A 23,044-nucleotide genomic window follows, 5' to 3' on the forward strand; every position below is an offset into this window, starting at 1 on the left:
GAAGTAATAGTAATGGCACGGGAAATAGGAACCATGTCCGCTAACATTAGTGAGGGAATGGTGGCCATGAGGGATGGAATGTCAAAGATAGTGGAAAGAACGACAGTTGCAATGACCAAGGCCATGAGGGAGGGAATGTCCGAGTTAGCTGCTGCAATAAGGGAACACACCCAGACCCCGCGCCCATTGACAGAATCAACTGCCACTCCCACTCCAATCCCCGCACCAAGCTCTGACCAGGCCGAGGTCGCACCCTCCAGCTTGCCGGCTGGGCCTTCCAACTTGCCACGTTACATTGACACCCCCAACCCTCAAGAGGTGCCCAGTGGCCGAGATGTTACAAAGAAGAATCTTGGTGTGCACCCCAGAAACACTGCGCCACCCCCTGCGGGCAGGGGTAGTGGAGAACCCATGACCAAGCGCAGCAGGCAGTCTTAGACTAAGGGGGATGAGGGATGGGTGCAGCCTTTCTTTGCTGCTGTTGTTTTTGTTGTTTATGTCGTTTATGTCACATCACTCACTGTTCTGACTGTTCTCACATTGGGTGTTTTTTAGTAAGTTATGTAACGGTGCAAGTTTGTAAGTGATCTTAACGTTTAAGGGATCTTAAAGAGTAAATTTTGATACAAGAATATTTTTATTACAATAAAGTTAAGTACATTGCAAAGTTTTCAATAAAATATATTTTACATTCAAAATTAATTATGTTCAATTAATACAACACAGGAACAGCTCCAAAAAATAAACCTGCCTCTCTCTCTCTCCTCTCCCCGCCACCTCCCTTCCACCTGATTAAACGCGCAGCAGCTCCAGCTTCTCCGGTGCATCTTCCCTCCCCTGTCCCAGGCCGAATGGCCTCTCACACAAGCCAGCCCGCTGCCTTTCCCAGGCAGACTTTAAAGATAAGGTAGGATTTACTTCTTTTTTTAAATTGTATTTTATTGGTTTGAGCTTTTCCCTACTGTTTGCTGCTTGGTTGAGGTCCTCTCCAGTTCCCTTCCTACCCCTATCCCTGCCCTAATGTCTGCTGAATGAGCGTTGCTTTTTCTTAACTGCCCGCAAGGATTTTCAGAGCTGGCCACATACACTGACCCAAGTGGATTTCGAGTACGTTTTTGCTGGCCAAAGTGGCATAAATGGCCAAAACTGGCCTAAGTGACTGGGAACGCCCCCTTTTGAAAAAAAAACTGACAAAAAAAAAAATCGGACCTAACTGACTTACTCTGGAGCAAATATTTGGGAGAAAATTGCATTTTCTAACTTACGCTAGAAAAAACAACTTACTCCCAAAAAATTGATGCAAGTCATGGCCAAAATTGGGCCCATAGTCTCAAAATAAGGGGTCGGCCATTTCGGATTGAAAAGAAGAATTTCTTCACTCAGAGGGTTGTGAATCTTTGGAATTCTCTACCCCAAATGCCTGCGGATGCTGAATTATTGAGTATATTTAAGGCCGAGCTATACAGATTGTTCGGGACCAAAAGGGACGGCTACCGCGGGGTTTGGGCGGCCGATCAAAAAAAAATCGATCGGCCGCCGCAGTCAGGTGTTTTTCCCTCCCAGAGCCATATTCAGCTGGGGGGCAGGGGGGCTGAGGATTTGAGCAGTGCGCACTTCCGCCGGAAGTGAAGCCGCAGTAAAGGAAGATTTTCAGTGGTGACATCAGCAGCGTGTGGGCCGCTAAAAAGCGGCCAGGCCAGCGATATTGAGTATCCAAAAAGGTAGGATTTTTCCCGGCGAGGTTTTACAGTCGGTGCACAAATGTGACACTGCTGGAGTTTTGATGCAATCGGGTCCGTTTGGTAGGGATATTTTTTTATTAATTATTAGTGCTTTTAGTTCAGATTCCAGCATCCGCAGTATTTTGCTTTTGAAAGTTTTATTAATTGTTTTGGCTCCATTAGACCTGCTGAGTACTGCTCAGAGGTTTTCACAGACTTTAGTACAACTTTCAGGTCTGACTCTTTAGTAGAGGTCTGTGGGCTGCAGAGACCCTCTTGGCAAGGTTCACCCTGAGGATGGGAGGAGTGGAAGGGCAACACCTGGTCAGAAGCAGAGCGGCACGCAGGAGACAGCGTCGTCGTCAGCACCGTGCAGAGAGGCAGCGGGCAAGGGAGGCAGCAACCATGATTTGTTCATTCTGCGTCAGACCAGTTTGCCCGCCGTCTTCACCGGCCACCGGCCCAAATTGCGGTTGGCTGCTTGGGGACAAGGGATATCCCGTCCACTTGGCTGCTCACTCCACTGTGGAACCCCAGGACAGTGCCAGCGCATGCATACGATTAAGCTCATTGTGCCATTAGGTGCATCATCGAGCAGTGCATGGGCATCCTTAAGCAGAGATTCCGGTGCCTGTACCACTTGTGGCACCTTGCAGTACTCTCCTCAACGGGTCTCCATCATCGTCATGGTCTGCTGCATGCTGCACAACCTGGCCATCATGAGGGGACAGCCGCTGGAGGTCGAGCCAGCACCTGAGGAGGAGGAAGATCTCCGTCTCCCCAGAGCTAGGGAGGTGTTGACCCATCGCTACCCTGGCAGGGCCGGGTGCAGACTGGCCAGCATCCTCCTGTGCCTCACACCTCCCCTGCAATCTCCCTCCATGCATTATGTACTGGTGGTCTGCCAGGTCTCCCCATGTCAGGAAACAGTATTCTTCTTCTGTCCTCCACGCCGTCCATCAGTGTCTCCAGCTCCATATCAATGAACCTTTTGGCTCTCCTTGCACTTCTTACATCAGCCGAACTCCTTCCCCCCGCAGGCCTTGCTGCAAACTGTGGCCTTTAAAAAGGCCAGGGAGCAGCTGGCTCGCTAGAAACCCTTACCTGCGTGCTGCATTTCTCAGTGTCATAAAGCTTAATTAAGACCGCTGAAAAATCCACTTTGGAAGGGTTCATTAGCACTGAAACCCATTTTTTCACTTTTGGAACTGAATATGGGGTGGCCCTGCCACGAAAACATTTTCGATGCTAATGGCCCCAAAAGGGAGGTGGGGTGGGTGAGCACCAGCTTTCCAGCGGTACTGAATTGCGGGCTCTCAGACTCTAGAAGAATCAAAGGATATGGGGATCGGGCTTGAGGTTGAAGATTTGCCTGGATCTTACTGAATGGCAGAGCAAGCTCGAGAAGATGTATGGCCTACTCATGCTCCTAACTTGTATGTTTTTATACAAAACTGCTTTGGTCAAGGTCATGACAAAGTTCAGTTGAAAGCTACAGCATCTATCCCTGCAGATCAATCAGCTGTTTACTTAAAAGCCATCTTAATTCAAAAGCATCCTAAAGTATTATTTACATGTTGTACAAAAATATTACTTGTATTATGCACTTTATTGCATAATACAACTTCACAGAAAAGGAGGAACCACAACAACATAAAAATATAATTGCCAGAACACTGTAGGTGAAACTATTATGCTTTCTGGGTGTATTCTATTTTAGAAAGCAGATCGTCAATACACACAATGCATTATGACTGAAGTGTTTAACAGCTAAACACTGCGAACCCCTCTTTTCCACACAGTCCAATTGGAGCCCTAAGCACATACTGACTGCTGGGAAAAAATCTATCAAAAGTTAAGTCTTTCCAGAGTAAAGCCCACTGCATTGTTTTTGCATTCCTCTATGTTTGCAATGCAGCCAAGACACAACTGGCTCATAAATTAAGAACTCTGAAAATTTGAGAAAAAGGGAGAAAATATGCAAAAAATTGGAACAAAACTAAAGCCAGAAAGGTAAGCTAGGGCATATTGACAACCATTTAACAGTTTGACAACAAATCCTAAAAATGTATAGTAATTTATGACAAGTTTAAAAAAACTATCCTTGCAACGTTCGAACATATTTTTAACCAAAAGTATATGCAGAGCCTTTTTAAGAAGTCAAATCATGACAATGAGCTAGAATTTCTAAACAATGCGTCAGCGCCCGATTGCCGCCCAAAATACTGCTAAGATTCCTAAAATTATCGCCAGTGAAAAATTCCCCCCAAAAAAGAAAAAAATCCACCCAGCGAAAAAAAAATGGGCCTTGCACCCTGATTCTTGGCGAAAAAAATTGAATCTTGGGCCGATCTTAAAGAAAATGGGCAATAATTAATAAATTTACTAAAAATTTACACGGAGGCTGCGGGTTGGACCAAGAGGAGAAAAAAACAAAAAATATATTTTTTAAAATACAGAAAATTAAAAAATCATAAAAACACTCTCGACCCTTTTCACTTAATCACTACAAGAGAATTTAAAAATAATTGGAAAAAAACAATTACTTACCTTTTTCTGGCAGGGCTATTTACCAACTGTCCAGCTCCGCTGATTCTCGGGGAAATTTTTTTTCAACTTACCTACGGATCACCACTAAGCCAAAAATCGCGCCATGGTGGTCTATGGACGGTGCACGCTGGTGGTCCGCTCACCAGCGGTACTTTGAAACTGTCACTGGAACTCAGCTGGGGAATTTTTCGCCAATCTGGTTCTCACCCAAAACGGCCAATACCGCTGAGAAACCAGGTGGTGAAGCACTGGAAATTCTATAGTTAACTGCTGTTCTGGGAGATTGTTCCATTTTTAGATTAAAAATTTGCACAGGGAATGCACTTCCTGTCCAAAAACCTTATTTCCTGCTCTGAAGATTGCTGGTTATGCTTTTGTGTCAACACTCATCATTGTAAATTGCTGTGCCAACATGTCCTATTCAATGTTATGTCAATTGTCACAATGTAGTTGCAAGCTCTGGACAGTAGGTGGGTTTGTGGAGTGCGTTCCTGAAGTCTCTCTCCATATCTTTTTTCTAAATGTATTGGCAATAGGAGTAGTATTTTTCCGCAACTTTTAATTCTTTAAAAATGGCTTCTGATCAGTGATCAATAATTCTGATGTTGCGTTGGAGTAGCCTGGCAAATTTAGATAATATCGTTTTAAACATTCAAAACACTCCTAAACATGCTTTAAAAGGTTCATTAAACAAAATAGAACATCTCTCCTCCTAAAAATAATAATTTAAATGATTAAAAGTATTATTTTATTCTATCAGATTAAGGCTGCAGTGTGTTGCAATAAACAAACAGGGAATCTGCATTTAATCATTGCAAATCCTCTTATGACCCCATCAGAATATTGTACTTCAAACAGATGTCTGCAGTTGTATAATTGATATTGAACTGGCCTGTAAAATCTTAGTTACGCTGTCAAATAGGATAACATCAAGTTCTAACTATCCAGCTTTGTATTCTATTCAGTACAACATGTAGCATTCAAAATCTGATTGAAAGTACTATAAGCATCATAAACATCAGAATGCTGCTACCACCCATCTAAAATATTAAGTTCGCAAATCCCACAGTATTGGGATGTGTGTTTTTTGAAAAATATCAACACCGTCTTTCCAGAGTGCAATTTTAATTTGGCAGAAACTAATTAGAGGTCATGTGGAAACTGGATGTCAATAATAATGGTATAATTGCCAAAGTTATTTGTGAAAAAGGAAATCATATATTTTCTTTCAACATACACTGTACACAACTGTTCTTCGTTATTTTATCGGACTAATTTCACGTTAGCTTCCTATTTAACTTGGCACTTACAATCTATTCAAAATTAGATCATTTTTTTGTTAACCACAAATTAGGCTTTGTTTAAACTAGTACAATGAAACAACAATAATTTAGAGCTGTTAATGTAATTCAATTTATATAAAAGAAAGTTTCTTTCCCTGCAAGCCATACAGCATGCCCCAGACAAAAAAAGCTCACGAGATTTTGACGTTAATGTCACTCTATAAGCAGAAGAGTGCAAGACTGACTCACCCACAGACATTCTCTTCTGCATGGTCATGATGCAACTAACCTCCATTGAACTGCTCCCTCAAGGCAAGTTGATATTTGAAACACAACACAGCCATGACCCTACTCCAAGGTAAAGTATGTTGAAACACCAATGTGCTGTGAAATAACAAGATGAATGCACCCTTGAACGCTCAGTGATGTGGTTTGAGCCAGAGGCACGCCCCAGGTTTGGCATGGCACTCAAGGTATGCATCTTACCTTTGTTAATGTTAATGCTACAAGATTTTATTTCCTTTTAAAAGATTTCTCCGAGTGCATTTAAAAAGTGCCTTGGTCTTTCTGAATTTGAAATTTGAAAATAGAAAAATGTATTATCACTACTTAGCCATATTTTTCCTGCACACCAATTCTATCACATATTTTTTTTGTAAAATGATTATATTTTGGAAAACTTCAGCTTCAAATGTCTTAAAACATTGGAAAAAAAATTAGGATTCTTCCAATTTAATTTTATAATTTTATTTTTTAATTACATCGGTATTCCTCAAAAGGAAAAATTATTGCATGGGATCATTGTTTGCACCAGAATTAAAAGCTATCAATCCATGTATAGACTGAGTATAGAATGAACTAAGTAATGTTCAAATATTTGCTTCAATTCTTTTTGACAGATCACCGAAAAAACACAAGATAATGTAACTGAAAAAAAATCACCCAGATAAGCATCAAAAGTAAAACATTAAAATCCAGAAATTCTATTTATTAGATAACATAATAAGAGTGCATCCAGGCCTGCTGCTGAATGAAATGCTAGGTATGAAAAGAGACTCCTTCTCTGACTTTATACTTGAAAAGTGATTGGGCTTTCTTCATACTTCTTATCTGGTGGTAGACAGCCCTCTTCATGGCTGCATGATGACTCAATCATTTCATATTTATGTGGAAAAGGAATTGATTAATCGTTCATCGTGCAGCTGTTACAGTAGACAGATATTTAGAATGCAGTTTGAAGCACTGCTGGCTTCATACCAAATAATTAAAGATACTCAGTAACTAATATGCTTGTTACACGAAGAGCTGCAGCCTAAGTGTGGAGCATTAAATAACTTTGTTTCACTTGTGCTTGCTGGATTCCTCGTCTCAGATGGTAGCACTTTCGTCTGCGTCAGAAGGTTGTGGGTTCAAGTCACACTCCAGAGATCTGAGCACAAAAATAGAGCTGCACTGTCTGAGGCGCTGTCTTTCAGAGGAGATGTTAAACTGAGATCCTATGTGCGTCTCTCTCAGGTGAAGTAAAAGATCCCATGGCACTATTTCAAAGAGCAGGGGCACTATCCTAGGTGCCCTTGCTAATATTTATCCATCCAACATCACTAACACAAATTATCTCATCAATGTCACATTGCTGTTTTGGGAGCTTGTTGTGTGCAAATTGGCTGCCATGTTTCCTACATTACAACAGTGATCACTTAATTGGCTGTTAAGCGCTTTGGGAGGTCCGGAAGTTGTAAAAAGCGCTATATAAATGCAAGCCTTTCTTTCTTTTTATTTATAGACAGTACTGTTCAGTTTCAGAAGAAACTATTGTCTGTCCCATTTCACATGGTTGCATGCAATCTTGAAATATTTCCAGATTGGTGCTTAGGATCCTTATCAATGTTAAAATGTTTTATGCCAACACATTGCAGTGGCCCAGTGCACACGTCATTTCCAGGCAAAAATCATCACAGCACAGGCTTCTGTCCCCTCAGTGCTAGAGTCATGTTACAAATGGAAACTATTCCATATGCTGTATACTGTAAGCGGGAATGCTTGCAAGAACAGGAATTCCCACACTGTGTACATCAGCTGGGAATGGTGCTGATGGGAGAGGTAAGGAAGAAAATGAATGGCACGTAAGAGGAGCAGGAAAGGGAAATGGTGAGGGACATAAGCAGAAGTTGTGAGCAAAGCTGGCGAGGGGGTTGGGTAAAGAGTAAAGGGAAGATCGGCACTCAAGGCTGTGACCTAGGCCCAACCATCTTCAGCTGCTTCATCAATGCCCTTCCCTCCATCATAAGGTCAGAAGTGGGGATGTTCGCTGATGACTGCACAGTGTTCAGTGCCATTCATAACTCCTCAGAAAATGGAACAGTCCATGCCCGCATGCAGCAAGATCTTAACCGTGAGCCAATGTAGGTCAGCGAGCTCAGGGATGATGAGTGAATGGGATAAAATCCCTATATGGCAATCTTTTTTTTTTGCAGGAACTTGAACAACAGTAGTCACTGTAAAGCCAATTTTCCATTTTTGTTGCAAAGACAGTGGATCTTTGTTGGGACAGAATTTCCATCGCAACAATGGACACCAGGAACGCACTCGCTTCCTGGCACTCGGCATTGCTCGGGTGCAACTGACAAGAAAAAGTTGTATGGGCCCTATATGGGCGGACATATTAGACTTCGGATATCAGTTCTGGTGTAAAATCCCAGAAGTCATGTCAGCTGATGGGGAAGTAGCAGAATATCGTTTTGATTGATTTTCCTCTACCCAACCATCCAATATGTGTAACGAGCCAGGAAAATTAGGCATTGTATATTCAACTCAACTCAAATTAACTGTTAAGAATATACGTAAGACATATATTCAATAGTCCACAGCAAATATACCAATTCTGCTACACAGACTGTCGATGCTGGGTGTTGCCGTCCTGAGGACACTTTGAAACTTCTACAAGTGAACAACAAAAAAACATTCGTTCTTTTGGCACTGGATGAATGATCTCATCCTGGTCCAACCACACAGGAGATCAGTTATCCGTGGCACAACCATATCAATCTTTATGCTTCTTATATTGATTAGCTTAAAAGAAAACATTGACTTCGAAGTCAGATTTCAGCCAGAGGCCAATTTTTCCAAAGTTATTCACACTTCCAAAATGGCAAATGAGACACCAAAAGTACATGGAATAAGGCATGTAAAACATTATAAACTAGCAAAGCTTTTGATAAGGTCCCACATGGCAGACTGGTCACGAAAGTAAAAACCCATGGGATCCGGGGCAAAGGAGCAAGTTGGATCCAAAATTGACTCAGAGGCAGTTAGCAAAGGATAATGGTCAATGGGTGTTTTTGTGACTGGAAGGACGTTTCCTGTGGGTTTCCGCAGGGCTCAGTATTAGGGTCCCTTGCTTTTTGCGATATACATCAATGATCTAGACTTGAATATAGGGGGTATGATTAAGAAGTTTGCAGATGATACTAAAATCGGCTGTGTGGTTGATAATGAAGAAGAAAGCTGCAGATTGCAAGAAGATATCAATCAACTGGTCAGGTGGGCAGAACAGTGGCAAATGGAATTTAATAGAGAGAAGTGTGAGGTAATGCATTTGGGGAGCTTTAACAAGGAAAGGGTATACACATTAAATGGTAGGACACTGAGAAGTGTAGAGGAACAAAGGGACCTTGGAGGACATGTCCACAGATCCCTGAAAGTCAGCCAGGTAGATAAGGTGGTTAAGAAGGCATACAGAATGCTTGCCTTTATTAGCCAAGGCATTGAATACAAGAGCAGGGGGGATATGCTTGAATTTTATAAAACACTGGTTCGGCCACAGCTAGAGTACTGCGTGCAGTTCTGGTCACCGCATTACTGGAAGGACGTGATTGCACTGGACAGGGTACAAAGGAGATTTATGAGTATGTTGCTGGGAGTGGAGAATCTTAGCTATGAGGACAGATTAGATAGGCTGGATTTGTTTTCATTGGAACAGAGGAGGCTGAGGGGAAACCTCATTAAGGTGTATAAAATTATGAGGGGCCTAGATATAGTGGATAGAAAGGACCTATTTCCCTTAGCAGAGGGGTCAACAATCAGGGGGCATAAATTTAAAGTAATTGGTAGAAGGTTTAGAGGGGATTTGAGGGGAAATTTCTTCACGCAGAGGGTTGTGGGGGTCTGGAACTCTCTGCCTGAAAGGGTGGTAGAGCCAGAAACCCTCACCACATTTAAAAAGTACTTGAATGTGCACTTGAAGAGCCGTAACCTGCAGGCTGGATAGCCTCTTGTTGGCTGGCAAGGACACGATGGGTTGAAATGGCCTCCTTCCGTGCTGTAAACTTTGATGATTCTAGTTAAACTAGGAGACAGAGCATGTAGGAGACAGAGCATGAGGAATAGATCGAAAATAAGCCCAGCAAAAATGTTCAAAAATATTTTAATTTGAAATTGTTTTCAAAAGTTAATTATAATAATAAAGCGACTTCTGATAATTGTAGCTGTATTACTGTAAGACTAATGTTTGTTTTCAGCGCCAAAACATTATGGTCAGTCTAGGGAGACGAGAATTTCCCCAAGATCAGCCAGTAATATTGGGATGGAAAGAGTACTAAAGACAGTTTCTTACTCCCGATTGCTACCCAGTGATCCCTCCAGAGGTGCACATATGTGGACACGATCAGACTGTAATATGAACACCCACTATTAAATCTTGCATGTGAATAATGGTCAGTTTAGTGAGGTACTGGAGGGTGTTCCACATGCATGGAATCATACCTCAGCATGACGACACAGAAAATGAACAAGAACAAAAAAAAATGGTCCATTAAGGGCACAGGAGGAAGAAGATTGCACAGTGCAAACAAGTCCTCTACAATGTTCTACAACAAACTGTTATTTAAAATGTATTCCTCAGTCACACTTATAAATATGAACAGGAAGGTTAAGCTTGTACGGCAATGCTGCATGTGTCTATTTAAACTACATTCTGTCTGACTTCATGCAAGTATTTAAAAAATAACCATGGTTAAAAATCAACTGATTAAGCATAGCAGTACCAGCATTCACTGACATTTCAAGATGTATTATGTTTTATTGCGCAGCTGGTGTCATGTTGTATCTCAATTAGGAATTGCTCAGATAAGTACTTAGTGCAAAAAACACATCCTATCTGAATCCAAGCATGTAGTAGCAGCAGGTTTGGAGATGCGTGTGGTCCGACCACAGGGCCTTCCATTTGAAGAATATGAAATTAGCTGAATAAATGAGTTGCAGCACCAGAACACTGCACTGTGCCAATGGGGAAAAATTGCCTCCATTTTCCATGCTCTGTTATATCTCAGTCATGCTGCTTGGACAAGCTGACATCAGACATCCAAAGTGTGAAGTAGGGGGATAAACACACTGGTTGCTCCATGTTTTCTTCCTGAAAGTAGTGACACCTGCTGGAGTGCAACCCACAGGCATCAGGAGTCCCTCAGTACCTCAAATAAATGGCTATTTTTCACTCGTGTACCTAGGCAGCATGGATCATCAGTAATTTTATTTTAATTGTTCCTGGGATGTGGGCGTCGCTGACAAGGCCAATATTTATTGCCCTCGAGAAGGTGGTGAGTCACCTTCATGAAGACGCTGCTGTCTGTGTGGTGAAGGTACTCTCAGAGTTGTAAGGGATGGAATTGCAGGATTTTGAGCCAACGACGATGAAGGAACAATAATATATTTCCAAGTCAGGATGGTGTGTAACTTGGAGGGGAAATTACACGGGATGGTGCTCCCATGCACCTGCTGCCCTTATCCTTCTAGGTGGTAGACTGAGGGGATTCGGCAATGGTAATGTCAAGGGGCGGTGGTTAAACAGTCACTTTTTGGAGATAGTCATTGCCCAACACTTAAATGGTAAGTAACATTCACGCCACACATCAGCCCAAGCCTGAATGTCATCTAGATCTTGCTGCATTAGGACATGGACTGCTTCATTTTCTGAAGAGTCACAAATGGAACTGAACATTGCAATATTTAGCGAACATCCCCACTTCTGACCTTGTGATGGAGGGAAGATTATTGATGAAGCAGCTGAAGATGGTTGGGCCGAGGACATTGCCCAGGATCTCCTGCAGGGATGTCCTGAGGCTGGGATGATTGACCTTCAACATCTACAACCATCTTCCTTTGTGCTGGGTGTGACTCCAGTCAGTGGAGAGTTTTCCCCCTGATTCCCATTGACTTCAATTTTACTCAGGCTCCTTGATGCCACATTCGGTCAAATGCTGCCTTGATGTCAAGGACAGTCACTGTCACCTCACCTCTGGAATTCAGCTCTTTTGTCCATGTTTGGACCAATGTGGTCATGAGGTCTGGAACAGAATGGTCCTGGCACAACCCAAACTGGGCATCAGTGATCAGTGAGCAGGTTATTGGTGAGTAAGTGCTGCTTGACAGAACTGTAAATGACACCTTCCATCACTTTGCTGAAGATTGAGAGTAGACTGATGGGGCGGTAATAGATCGGATTGCATTTATCCTGCTTTTTGTGGACATGACATATCTGGGCAGTTTTCCACATCGTCTGGTAGATGCCAATGTTGTAGCTGTACTGGAACAGCTTGGCTAAAGGCACGGTTAGTTCTGGAGTACAAGTCTTCAGCACGACAGCCAGGATGTTGCCAAGGCCCATAGCCTTTGCTGTATCCAGTGCGCTCAGCCGTTTCTCGATATCACATGGAATAAATCGAATTGGTTGAAGACTGGCTTCTGTGATGGTGGGGGTTTCAGGAGGAGGCCGATATGGATCATCCACTTGGCACTTCGTGTGCTAGGCTCTGCTATCATTGAGGATGGGAATAGTCATGGAGCCTCCTCCTCCAGTTAGTTGTTTAATTGCCCACCACCATTCACGACTGGAGGTGGTAGGACTGCAGAGCTTTGATCTGATCCATTGGTTGTGGGATGGCTTAGCTGTTTCGGCTGTTTAGCAGGCATGTAGTCCTGTGTTGCAGCTTCCCCAGGTTGGCACCTCATTTTTAGGTATGCCTGGTGCTGCTCCTGGCATACTCTTCTGCGCTCTTCATTGAACCTTGCTTGATGGTAATGGCAGATGATATATATGCCAGACCATGAGGTTACAGATTGTGGTGGAGTATAATTCTGCTGCCGCTGATGGCCCACAGCGCTTCATGGAAGCCCAGTTTTGAGCTGCTAGATCAGTTCTGAATCTATCCCACTGTTGTGCACTGTGTCAGTGTGTGTGCGGGGATCGGGAGTAGCAAAATAATATCAACCCTAGCCTTGTCTAATAGCTGCACAGTATAAGTCAGTGTGTAGCACTTAGGAAGCCAGTCTGCTTTTCCCTCTGCGAAACGCAGGATGCCAAGGACAAATGCAACGACCCCACAACAGCCCAAACTCAACACAGAACAGGAATCGAAGCTGGGACTTGTGATCTTAATGATTTAGTGCTATGTCACAAGGATAATTTACCCACTGAGTCATAAGGGAAGCAGGGCATAAAATAAACAAATTATTAACCTGTTTATCTTTTCCAGTTTTCTAGTTATCAGTAGAATTTGCATACAGTAAAAGTCACTGTAAACAGAATGCAACTATTGATTTACTAGATTATGACTAAGATACTTGCAAACTGTCTCGTTAGCAAACAAAAATTTGAACATATTGTACAAGAATTATTGTTGCTGTTGTATTGATAATCAGGAATATTTACAATACTGCCCTGAATATTTTTTGAGCTGTAGAAAAGAGCAATTAAAATCAGAACTAAGCCATATTCCCACAAAGCTTTAAAAACTTGATGCCTACTGTAAAAATATTTACCCACAAAGGCATCCAATATCAACAGGAAAAAGAAATTTATCCACAACAGCTATACGAGACTTGGGTGTCGGCACCACGTAAGCAATGTGAGCAGTGACTCACAAACTGACAACGGTGCGTGTACCAGATACATGCTAGTTCCACATACAGTTGTTAATCCCTGCCTACCCAGAGACAGCATTCAATTAGTATAGTAGATATGATTTTAAAATTCACGCACACACAAAACTAGAATCTTCATTTTTCACCAGTAGATGATTTCCTCAAGATTGATTTGAAAATTAAAATAAAACGTTGAGGTCTGTGCACCAAGTTTGGATTAGTCTCTTTAGGTTTTTCTTAAAATCACAACACACACATTTGTGCATTATAAATGAAACCTTATTGGTCAGTTACTCTGATAGGAGTAGGCCATTCAGCCCCTCAACCTTGCTCTACCGTTCAATTAGATCATGACTGATCTGTACCTCAACTCTATTTACCCGACTTAATTCCATACCCCTTGATACTCTTACCCAATAAAAATCTATTCACTTCAGGCTTGAAAACTCCAATTGCCCGAGCATCCACAGCCTTTTGAGGGAGAGAATCCAGATAACTTTTCTTGTTATGCTTACAAATTCTTTCACATATTTAAAGAGATAAAGATTGGCTAAACAAATTCTAACTATGCCTTAAAGAATTTGGCAACAATATGTTTAAAAAAAACAGTAAACAGCTGCAACATTACATTCAACAAATGGTCAAATAAAATTATTAAAATTTTTCAAGTGAACAATTAATCATACTATATAACTTGCAAACAGTGTACTGTAAACTACAGTTACAACATACTAAGCAATAAGCCAAGTATCTATCTCTTCTTGGGAGTTCAGATTTAGGATAACTTAAAGTTGTCAGAAAAACAGCAGAGAGAAGATATTGCTTCCTACCATCAAGCTAACCTCCCTGTGATCTAGTTACTTAAACAAATTTTTCTTATACAAGCATGTTTGCCTCAAACTAATGTAATCTGGTGCAGTTTAGACATACCTTAATAGCACACCACAAAGACCAGACAAATAAACAAAACGTATTTTCTGTTTATGCACTGTCGGCTACACAGTATTAGTACAAACTACACTCTGCAGAGACCGTAAACTCTGCTCCATTCTAAATGTCAAAGTTATCTGTATAGAGCATCTCGTACCCAAAACTGTCCACCGGCTGGAGTAACCAGCTGGTGGTATGGGGGGGGGGGGGGGGGGGGGGAAACCAGCTGGGGGTACAGGAGGGAGAGGGGGGTCAGTAACCAGCTGGGAGTTGGGGGGGGGGGCGGTGTCAGTAACCAGCTGGAGGTATGGGGGGATGGGGGTCAGTAACCAGCTGGGGGTACAGGAGGGAGAGGGGGGTCAGTAACCAGCTGGGGGTATGGGGGGTGGGGGTCAGAAACCAGCTGGGAGTCGGGGGGGGGGGCGGTGTCAGTAACCAGCTGGGGGTATTGGGGGGGAGGGGGGGGGGATCAGTAACCAGCTGGGGGTATGGGGGGGGCCAATCATCTCCCTCCAAAAATTTCTCCAGGATGTCCGAGCACAAATAAAGATGGTTGTGGTGGTTGGAGGTCAATTATCACAGCCCCAGGACATCGCTGCAGGGGATCCTCAGGGCAGTGTCCTTGGACCAACCATCTTCAGTTGTTTCATCAATGACCTTCCTTCCATCATACGGTCAGAATTGGGGCTGTTCGTTGATGAATGCAGTGTTCAGTTCCATCTGCAACTCCTCAGATAATGGAGCCGTCCATGCCTGCACACTGCAAGACCTGGACAACATTCAGACTTGGGCTGATAAATAGAAAGTAACATCCACGCCACACAAGTGCCAGGCAATGACTATCGGCAACAAGCGAGAGTCTAACCACCAACCCTTAACATTCAATGGCATTACCATCGCTTCCCCTTCCATCAACATCCTGGGGGGTCACTATTGACCAGAAACTTAACTGGACCAGCTACATAAAAACTGTGGCAACAAGAGCAGGTCAGAGGCTGGGTATTCTGCAGCAAGTGTCTCACCTCCTGACTCCCCAAAACCTTTCCACCATCTACAAGGCACGAGTCAGGAATGTGATGGAATACTCTCCACTTGCCTGGATGAGTGCAGCTCCCACAACACTCAAGCTTGACACCATGCAGGACAAAGCAGCCCGCTTGATTGGCACCCCATCCACCACCTTAAACATCCACTCCCTCCACCACCGGCATACCGTGGCTGCAGTGTGTACCATCTACAAGATGCATTGCAGCAACTCACCAAGGCTTCTTCGACAGCACCTCCCAAACCCGCCACCTCTACCATTTAGAAGGTCCAGAGCAACAGGCGCATGGGAACACCACCACCTTCGCGTTCCCCTCCAAGTCACACACCATCCTGATTTAGAAGCATATCGTCGTTCCTTCATCGTCGCTGGGTCAAAATCCTGGAACTCCCTCCCCAACACCATACGAACTGCAGCGGTTCAAGAAGGTGGCTCACCACCACCTTCTCAAGGGCAATTAGGGATGGGCAATAAATGCTGGTCTTGCCCACATCCCATGAACTAATTTTTTTTTAATTTTAAAAGTGAAGTCTGAAACTTGTGACCTAAATTCTAATGCACCTCATTAATATTCTCTTCACACTGTGGCATATACTTAGTACTACAGTAAAGAGCTTTATGAAATTGATTCAGTTTTCATAAATAGTGTTATTACATTAAAAGGAACAAAATTTCTGACTGGCATTATAAAAACAAATATATATTGAAAAGCAACTTCCAGAAGGATGAGAGCAAACAGTAAGCTAATGGCGGACGTGGCGGGAAAACGGGCGGAGCGGAAACCCGTTGCCGCCGCTTCAGGCCCAGGGGCAATTTTGGACGGGTAAAAGTGTTGTTGGAGCTGCACTCATCCAGGTAAGAGAGTACTCAATCACATTCCTGACTTATGCCTTGTAAATGGTGGAAAGGCTTTGAGGAGTCAGCAGGTGGTCACTCGCTGCAGAATACCCAGCCTCTGACCTGCTCTTATAGCTACAGTATTTATCTGGCTGGTCCAGTTAAGTTTCTGATCAATAGTGACCAAGATATTGATGGTGGGGGATTCAGTGATGGTAATACCATTGAATGTCAAGGGTAGATGGTTAGACTTTCTCTTGTTGGAGATGGTCATTCTCTGGCACTTGTGTGCAGCAAATGTTATTTGCCACTTATCAGCTCAAGTCAAATGTTGCCCAGGTCTTGCTGCATGCAGGCATGGACTGCTTCATTATCTGAGGAGTTGCGAATAGAACTGAACACTGCGCAGTCATCAGCAAACATCCCCACTTCTGACCTTATGATTGTGGGAACGCCATTGATGAAGCAGCTGAAGACGGTTGGGCCTAGGACACTGCCCTGAGGAACTCCTGCAGCGATATCCTGGAGGTGAGATGATTAGATTATTTTTTGAACACCTCCCACTGATCTGTCGTTTTACCTATTAACAGAGTTACCCAGTTTACTGTGGACAGTCTGTCTCATCACATTGAAAAGTCAGCCTTACCTAAATATAGAATCTTAGTAGCTGTTTCACATTTCTCCCTTTTAAACACTACGCTGAACTCAATCATATTATGATCGCTATTAAATAAATGTTCATGCGCCGTTAGGCTTTTAACTAAATCTGGCTCAGTACTCATTACTAAATCTAATATGGAATGCCCCCTTGTTGGTTATAGGACATATTGTTGCAGAAAACTATCCTGAACACACTTTAGAAATTCACTACCTTTCTGACAAGAGCTAGTCAACTTATCCCAATCTATATGAAAGTTAAAATCCCCCATTAAGACCACTTTGCCTTTGCTACATGCTGGTCTAATCTCTGCATTTGTATATTCTACCACTTGACAAGTGCTACCGGGGGGCGATATCCAACTCCCTCTACAGTCTTCAGTCCTTTTTTATCCCTTAATTCTACCCATAAAGTCTCACTGCCTGCTTACCTCTGGTTATATCCGCTCTCATCATTGATGTGATTTCATCCTTAATCGCTAAGGCTACGCCTCCCCTCTACCGTTTTCCCTATCTTTCCTGTAGACCTTATAACCCGGTATATTTAGTTCCCAGTCCTGATTCTCTTGCAGCCTCTTTCAGTATGGCTATGGCATCATACTCTCCAAGTTGAATTTGCACTTGCAATTCATTCAATGTGTTGCTTATACTCGATGCCTTTGTTTCAAGAATGATTATTTGGGCCATCCATCCTTACCTGTCCTTCTGTTCAAATGCTTTACTCGCATATTTCTTATTTCCCTCTCCTGGTTTAATTACTTTACATTTTTTAGTTTTCCCTTTATCTGTGTACAAAGTACAATTTCTGAACAATTATACTTCGTGCTTCCATTATATCTTTCCCAACTTCCTTCAGTATTTGGAGACGCATACCATCTGGGCTTGGTGACTTTCCTATTTTCAGTTTAGTCCCATTTAGTGTCCCTTTGAATATTTATCTCCATTAGTGGCTCTTCCACATCCTCAAAACATTCCTACAGCTCCACTCTCAGCTTGGTCTATAAAAACGGATGCAAAATACTTAGAATGGCCGTTATTCCCTCACTCTCCAATCCAACAGCACCTCTATTTCCAAGGACTGCAGATATTCCCCTTAAAAAGCTTGCTAAAGTGGTGCATACGAAGCCAAGAAAAAAAAGTTTTCAAGCATGGCATTGATCCGAATGATTATCTTTTCTCATTCCTGCATTCTTATGTTTTCATTATACAGCTATGATTCTGGATTATACTTCGTGCTCCAAATTATCTCCAAATCCTTTACTCAATCTGACCGTTGTCCATTTTTCCAGGGTATAAACTGATTTTGTATACATTATACAACAACATGTATTTATATAGCACCTTTAACATAATAAAACGCCTCTAGGCACTTCACAGGAGTATTATAAGACAAAAAATGACATCGAGCCACATAAGGAGAAATTAGGGCCAGTGACCAAAAGCTTGGTCAAAGAAATAGGTTTTAAGAAGCGTCTTAGAGGAAAGAGAGGTAGAGAGGCAGAGAATTCCAGAGCTTAGGGCCTAGGCAACAGAAGGCACGGCCAACGAATGGTTGAGCGATTATAATTAAGGATACTCAAGAGGGCAGAATTACAGGAGTGCAGAGATCTTGGGAGATGTGGGGCTGACGGAGATTATAGAGATAGGGAGGGGCGAGGCCATGAAGGGATTTGAAAATAAGGATGAGAGTTTTGAAATCGAGGCGTTGCTTAACTGGGAGCCAATGTAGGTCAGCGACCACAGGGGTGATGAATGAATGGGACATGGTGCGAGTTAGGACATGGTCTGCCGAGATTTGGATCACCTCAAGTTCACGTAGGGTAGAATGTGGGAGGCCAGCCAGGAGTGCGTTGGAATAGTCAGGTCTAAGGCACGGATGAGGGTTTCGGTAGTGGATGAGCTGAGGCAAGTGCGGAGATGGGCGACATTATGGAGGTGGAAATAAGCGTTCTTAGTTATGTTACGGATATGTGGTCAGGATCAAATATGATACCAAGGTTGCAAACAGTGTGGTTCAGCCTCAGACAGATGTTAGGGAGAGGGATGGAGTCAGTGGCTAGGGAACGGAGTTTGTGGTGGGGATCGAAAATAATGGCTTCAGTCTTCCCAATATTTAACTGGAGAAAATTTCTGCTCACCCAGAACTGGATGTCGGACAAGCAGTCTTGACAATTTAGGGACCTTGGAGGGGTCGAGAGAAGTGGTAGAGGTAGAGCTGGGTGTCATCAGCGTACATATGGAAACTGATGCCGTGTTTTCGGATGATTTTGCTATGGGGCAACATGTAGATGAGAAATATTTGTGACTTTGATGAGAGCCGTTTCGGTACTGTGGCAAGGGCAGAAACTTGATCAGAGGGATTCAAACATGGAATTGCGGGAAAGATGGGCGCAGATTTTGGAGGCGACAACATGTTCAAGGACTTTGGAGAGGAAAGGGAGGTTGGAGATGGGGTGGTAGTTTGCAAGGACGGAGGGGTCAAGGGTTGGTTTTTTGAAGAGGGGTGATGATGGCAGATGAGAGGGAGAGGGGGACAGTACCCAAGGAGAAAAATTAACAATGTCAACTAACATGGGAGCCAGAAAAGGAAGTTGGGTGGTCAAGAGTTTGGTGGGAATAGGGTCAAGGGAGCAGGAAGTTGGTCTCATGGACAAGATGAATGCAGAGAGGTCATGAGGGGAGATCGGAGAGAAACTGGAGAAAGATGAGAGTTCAGGGCTAGGGCGGGGGGGGGGGGGGGGGGGGGGGGGAACCTTAGAGGAAGTTTGGCCCGGTGGACTCGGGATAAAAATGGAAGTGGCAGTGGCAGGTGAACAGATGGTCTCAATCTTAGAAACAAAGAAGTCCATGAGCTCTTCACAATTGTTGTCGGAGGTGAGGGTGGAGGAGACAGGGGAGAGAAGTTTAAGAAGATGGTTGGCAGTGGAGAATCGAAGCAAGGGTTTATCTTTGCATTCCAGAAAGATTGCGGAATAGTGAACAATTTTTGCAGACGAGTGCAGGACATAATAATGTTTTATGTGGTCCAGCCAGATCTGGCGGGCGATGAATGGCTAAACCAGTTGTTCGCCACATCCGTTTAAGTCTGCGTTCCTTGGACTTAAGGGAGCGAAGAAGAGGGCCGTACTGGGGGGACAGCCAGGGTGAGAAAGAGTAATTGTTTTAATAGGGACTAGGGCATCAAAGGCGGTGGTGAGGGTGCGGCTGAGCAGGTCGTTGCAGAAATGTCATGGTAAACGGAGGGCCAACGGCTGGACAGTTGGGATTTCATAAATGCCGTTGTAATAGAATTGGGGGAAGAGTTTTTTTTCCAGGGGTGGACACAGTAGGAAGTAGGGCTGGCAGATGGGGAGGGGGGGGGGATGTGGGTCGAGAGCGATATGAGGTAATGGTCAGAGATGGCCGTATCTGTGATTGCCACAATAGATGGCAAGGTCGAAGGGGTGGCCGTGATTATGGGTTGGGGAGTTTACATGGAGGGAGAGATTAAGGGAAAATAGGAAACTAGTGAACTCAGAAGAGAGAGAACATGATGAATTGAGATGGAGGTTGACATCACCGAGGATGAGAAGTCGTTCGGTGCAGGGGCTGAGAGAGGAAAGCAGTGAAGATATCTCGGTAATAAAATACAAAATAGTCAAGCTACTCATGCGTTTGTGGTCATCACTAGTTGGGGTTTACATATGGATGGCATGGAGTCCACTGGAAATTAATATAGGTCTTTATACACCTGTAATTCACCCCAGTTTTCACTATACATACTACATCAAAGGTAGATTTTCCTGGCAACTACATATTTATTGCAAACCTACAGCAATGAGGTCAAGGAGAAACAATTTGGCACTGAAAAGTTAATACTAATATTTAATCAAGCAGAAACAGGCTGCACATACTGTGATAAACAGCTGCTGTTCCAGGATAGATAGTGGACAGAGAACATTCATAAACTGTTGCTTATGGTATCATCTGGGTCGCTTAATCAAATTGCATAGAATTTGGTTTTAAAAACAGAATATTCTACCTCCTTTCTTACCCCTTTGCTTAAAACAGGCTATAAATATAACAGACTACTTCCTCACTTTCATTCATACAACTTATACTTATATAGCAAGAATAATTAAAAGATGTTTCACAGTTCAATGTCAGACTCAGGCTGCGGTAGAAGGGGATTGGGGAGGTGACAAAGTGCTGCCGAAGAGGTAGATTTTAAGGAAGCTTTTGAAGATGGGGAAGGATGAAGCAAGGCAGAGGAGTTTGGGGTGAGTATTCCAGAGTGTGGGGGTGAGATGACGCAAGTCTCTACCACTGATTTGAGAGAGTAGAGAACACAGTAGATTAGAGCTGGAAGAGCAGCGGAGCAAAGCAATATGTAGGGCTGGAGATAGTTGCATTGTAGAGGGAGCAAGAGAGGGTCAGTCTGGAAACGTGACCATACCACCATGCTCTGTCTTGCACTCAACAGAATGATATGTAATGTTTCATTGGTTTGTTTGTTTATAACGACTAACCACTAACCAAACACACATCACTTATTCGGTATAATTTTCCAGTTTCTGTATTTGGATCCATACACAGTTCCAAATTACAAGTTGTGAAATGAAGCTATTCGGATTGTTTTCAATCAAATTAGAATATAACCATTTCCGAGCCTTATCTGACCTCTGGAAATAATGACTAAAATCATGTCAAATCTGAAAAGCTGCAAATTTTTTTGAATGTAAAATGTAATCAGAAAAATGGCAGGTAAACTCAAGCTTGGGAAGAAAGACAAACACCTCAGGCCGAGAAGGACAAAATTCCTTCCAAAATGAAATAAGCACAAGGGCGCAAGTGGGTACACTGCAGGAGAATACAATCCTTTATATTGTCGCAGCCCAAACACTTACATTGCAACTGATGAAATGGGGAGGTGTACATGCCTTCACAGAAATTAGATTTTTTTTTAAATATAAAAAAACCTAATGACAATTTCTTAATCCTTGTACTTACTGGTAGAGTTATATAATGAATAGTTTCCTATAGAACAAATCAACAGTCTTGAAAGTGAGGGATATAGAAAATATTAGTAAAATTTGAGCATGAGAACATTATGCATATGTGGATTCATCTCCCTCACAAAAGCTGAAGCTACTGAAGAACACACAACAAAAAAAACCTAAAATCTTTTAAAAAATCATGTCAAAATTAATCCAATGGCGAGAAAGGCAAGAATTACATTATGTGGAGTATAATTTTTTTTCCAAGAATAAATCCTATATCTGATCCTACTCTATGCACCCTTATCACACAAGTGCTTCACTGTGAATGGGGAGAATTAGTCTGTCTAAAATCAAGAGAAAAACTCAACAAAACTCTGCCAACATGCAGGTCTTTCTTAGCAGTCAAGCTGGTAGAATAATGATTGAAGAAAGTGAATGGTTACTTCAAATTTCTGATTTGCAAGAGTCTTAAAGTATCACTTCCCTTAAGTAAGATCAGGTAGGAGGTACAACACAATTGGAATACAATACTTGCATTTACACATCGGCTCATCATGTCAAGGTATCTTGAATGTTTCACATAGGGCAATGAATTAAGTTTCAACTGCAGTGTCTATTATATATACAGACATGGCAACAATTCAAAGAAGGCTTGAATCAGGGGTACATTAATTTATGAGGAACTAAATTAAGGTCCCAGTTGGGAATAATCAAGGCCATACTTTCCAAATAGCTTGCAGTAACCAGGGCACCAACTGGTGATTCTCCAACAATCCAAACTCAAATAGGTCATGAAAGACTGGAACTGCCATAACATAAATTCAACAGAACTCAGCTTTAAACCAATACCAAACAGATGTTGGAGATAATCCACAATATGCCAGATAGTGTAAGGCAAGACGATTGACTTAGTAGATCAACGGACAAACAGCTTCCATTTTGTATTATACATTCTATTAATGAATGTCCTATGGAAATTAATCCAAGTATCTATCAACAAGGATGGAAGATTCTAATCATATCATCTTCAAATACAGAAATGTCTGCAGTACATATTTGGTTTAGAGCCAGGAAACACATGAGTAACACAACCAATTCTGAACTATCTAGTTTGCCAATTATTCT

General features: G+C 42.7%; 1 protein-coding gene across 9 annotated transcripts in view; it reads right to left on the reverse strand.

The window, feature by feature from the left end:
- Positions 1-23,044, reverse strand: part of gramd4a (GRAM domain containing 4a) — a 229,354-nt gene that overhangs the window by 107,559 nt on the left and 98,751 nt on the right. The window lies entirely within an intron of this gene.

Source organism: Pristiophorus japonicus, chromosome 13, assembly GCF_044704955.1.
Source record: "Pristiophorus japonicus isolate sPriJap1 chromosome 13, sPriJap1.hap1, whole genome shotgun sequence".
NCBI classification, from domain to species: Eukaryota; Metazoa; Chordata; class Chondrichthyes; family Pristiophoridae; genus Pristiophorus; species Pristiophorus japonicus.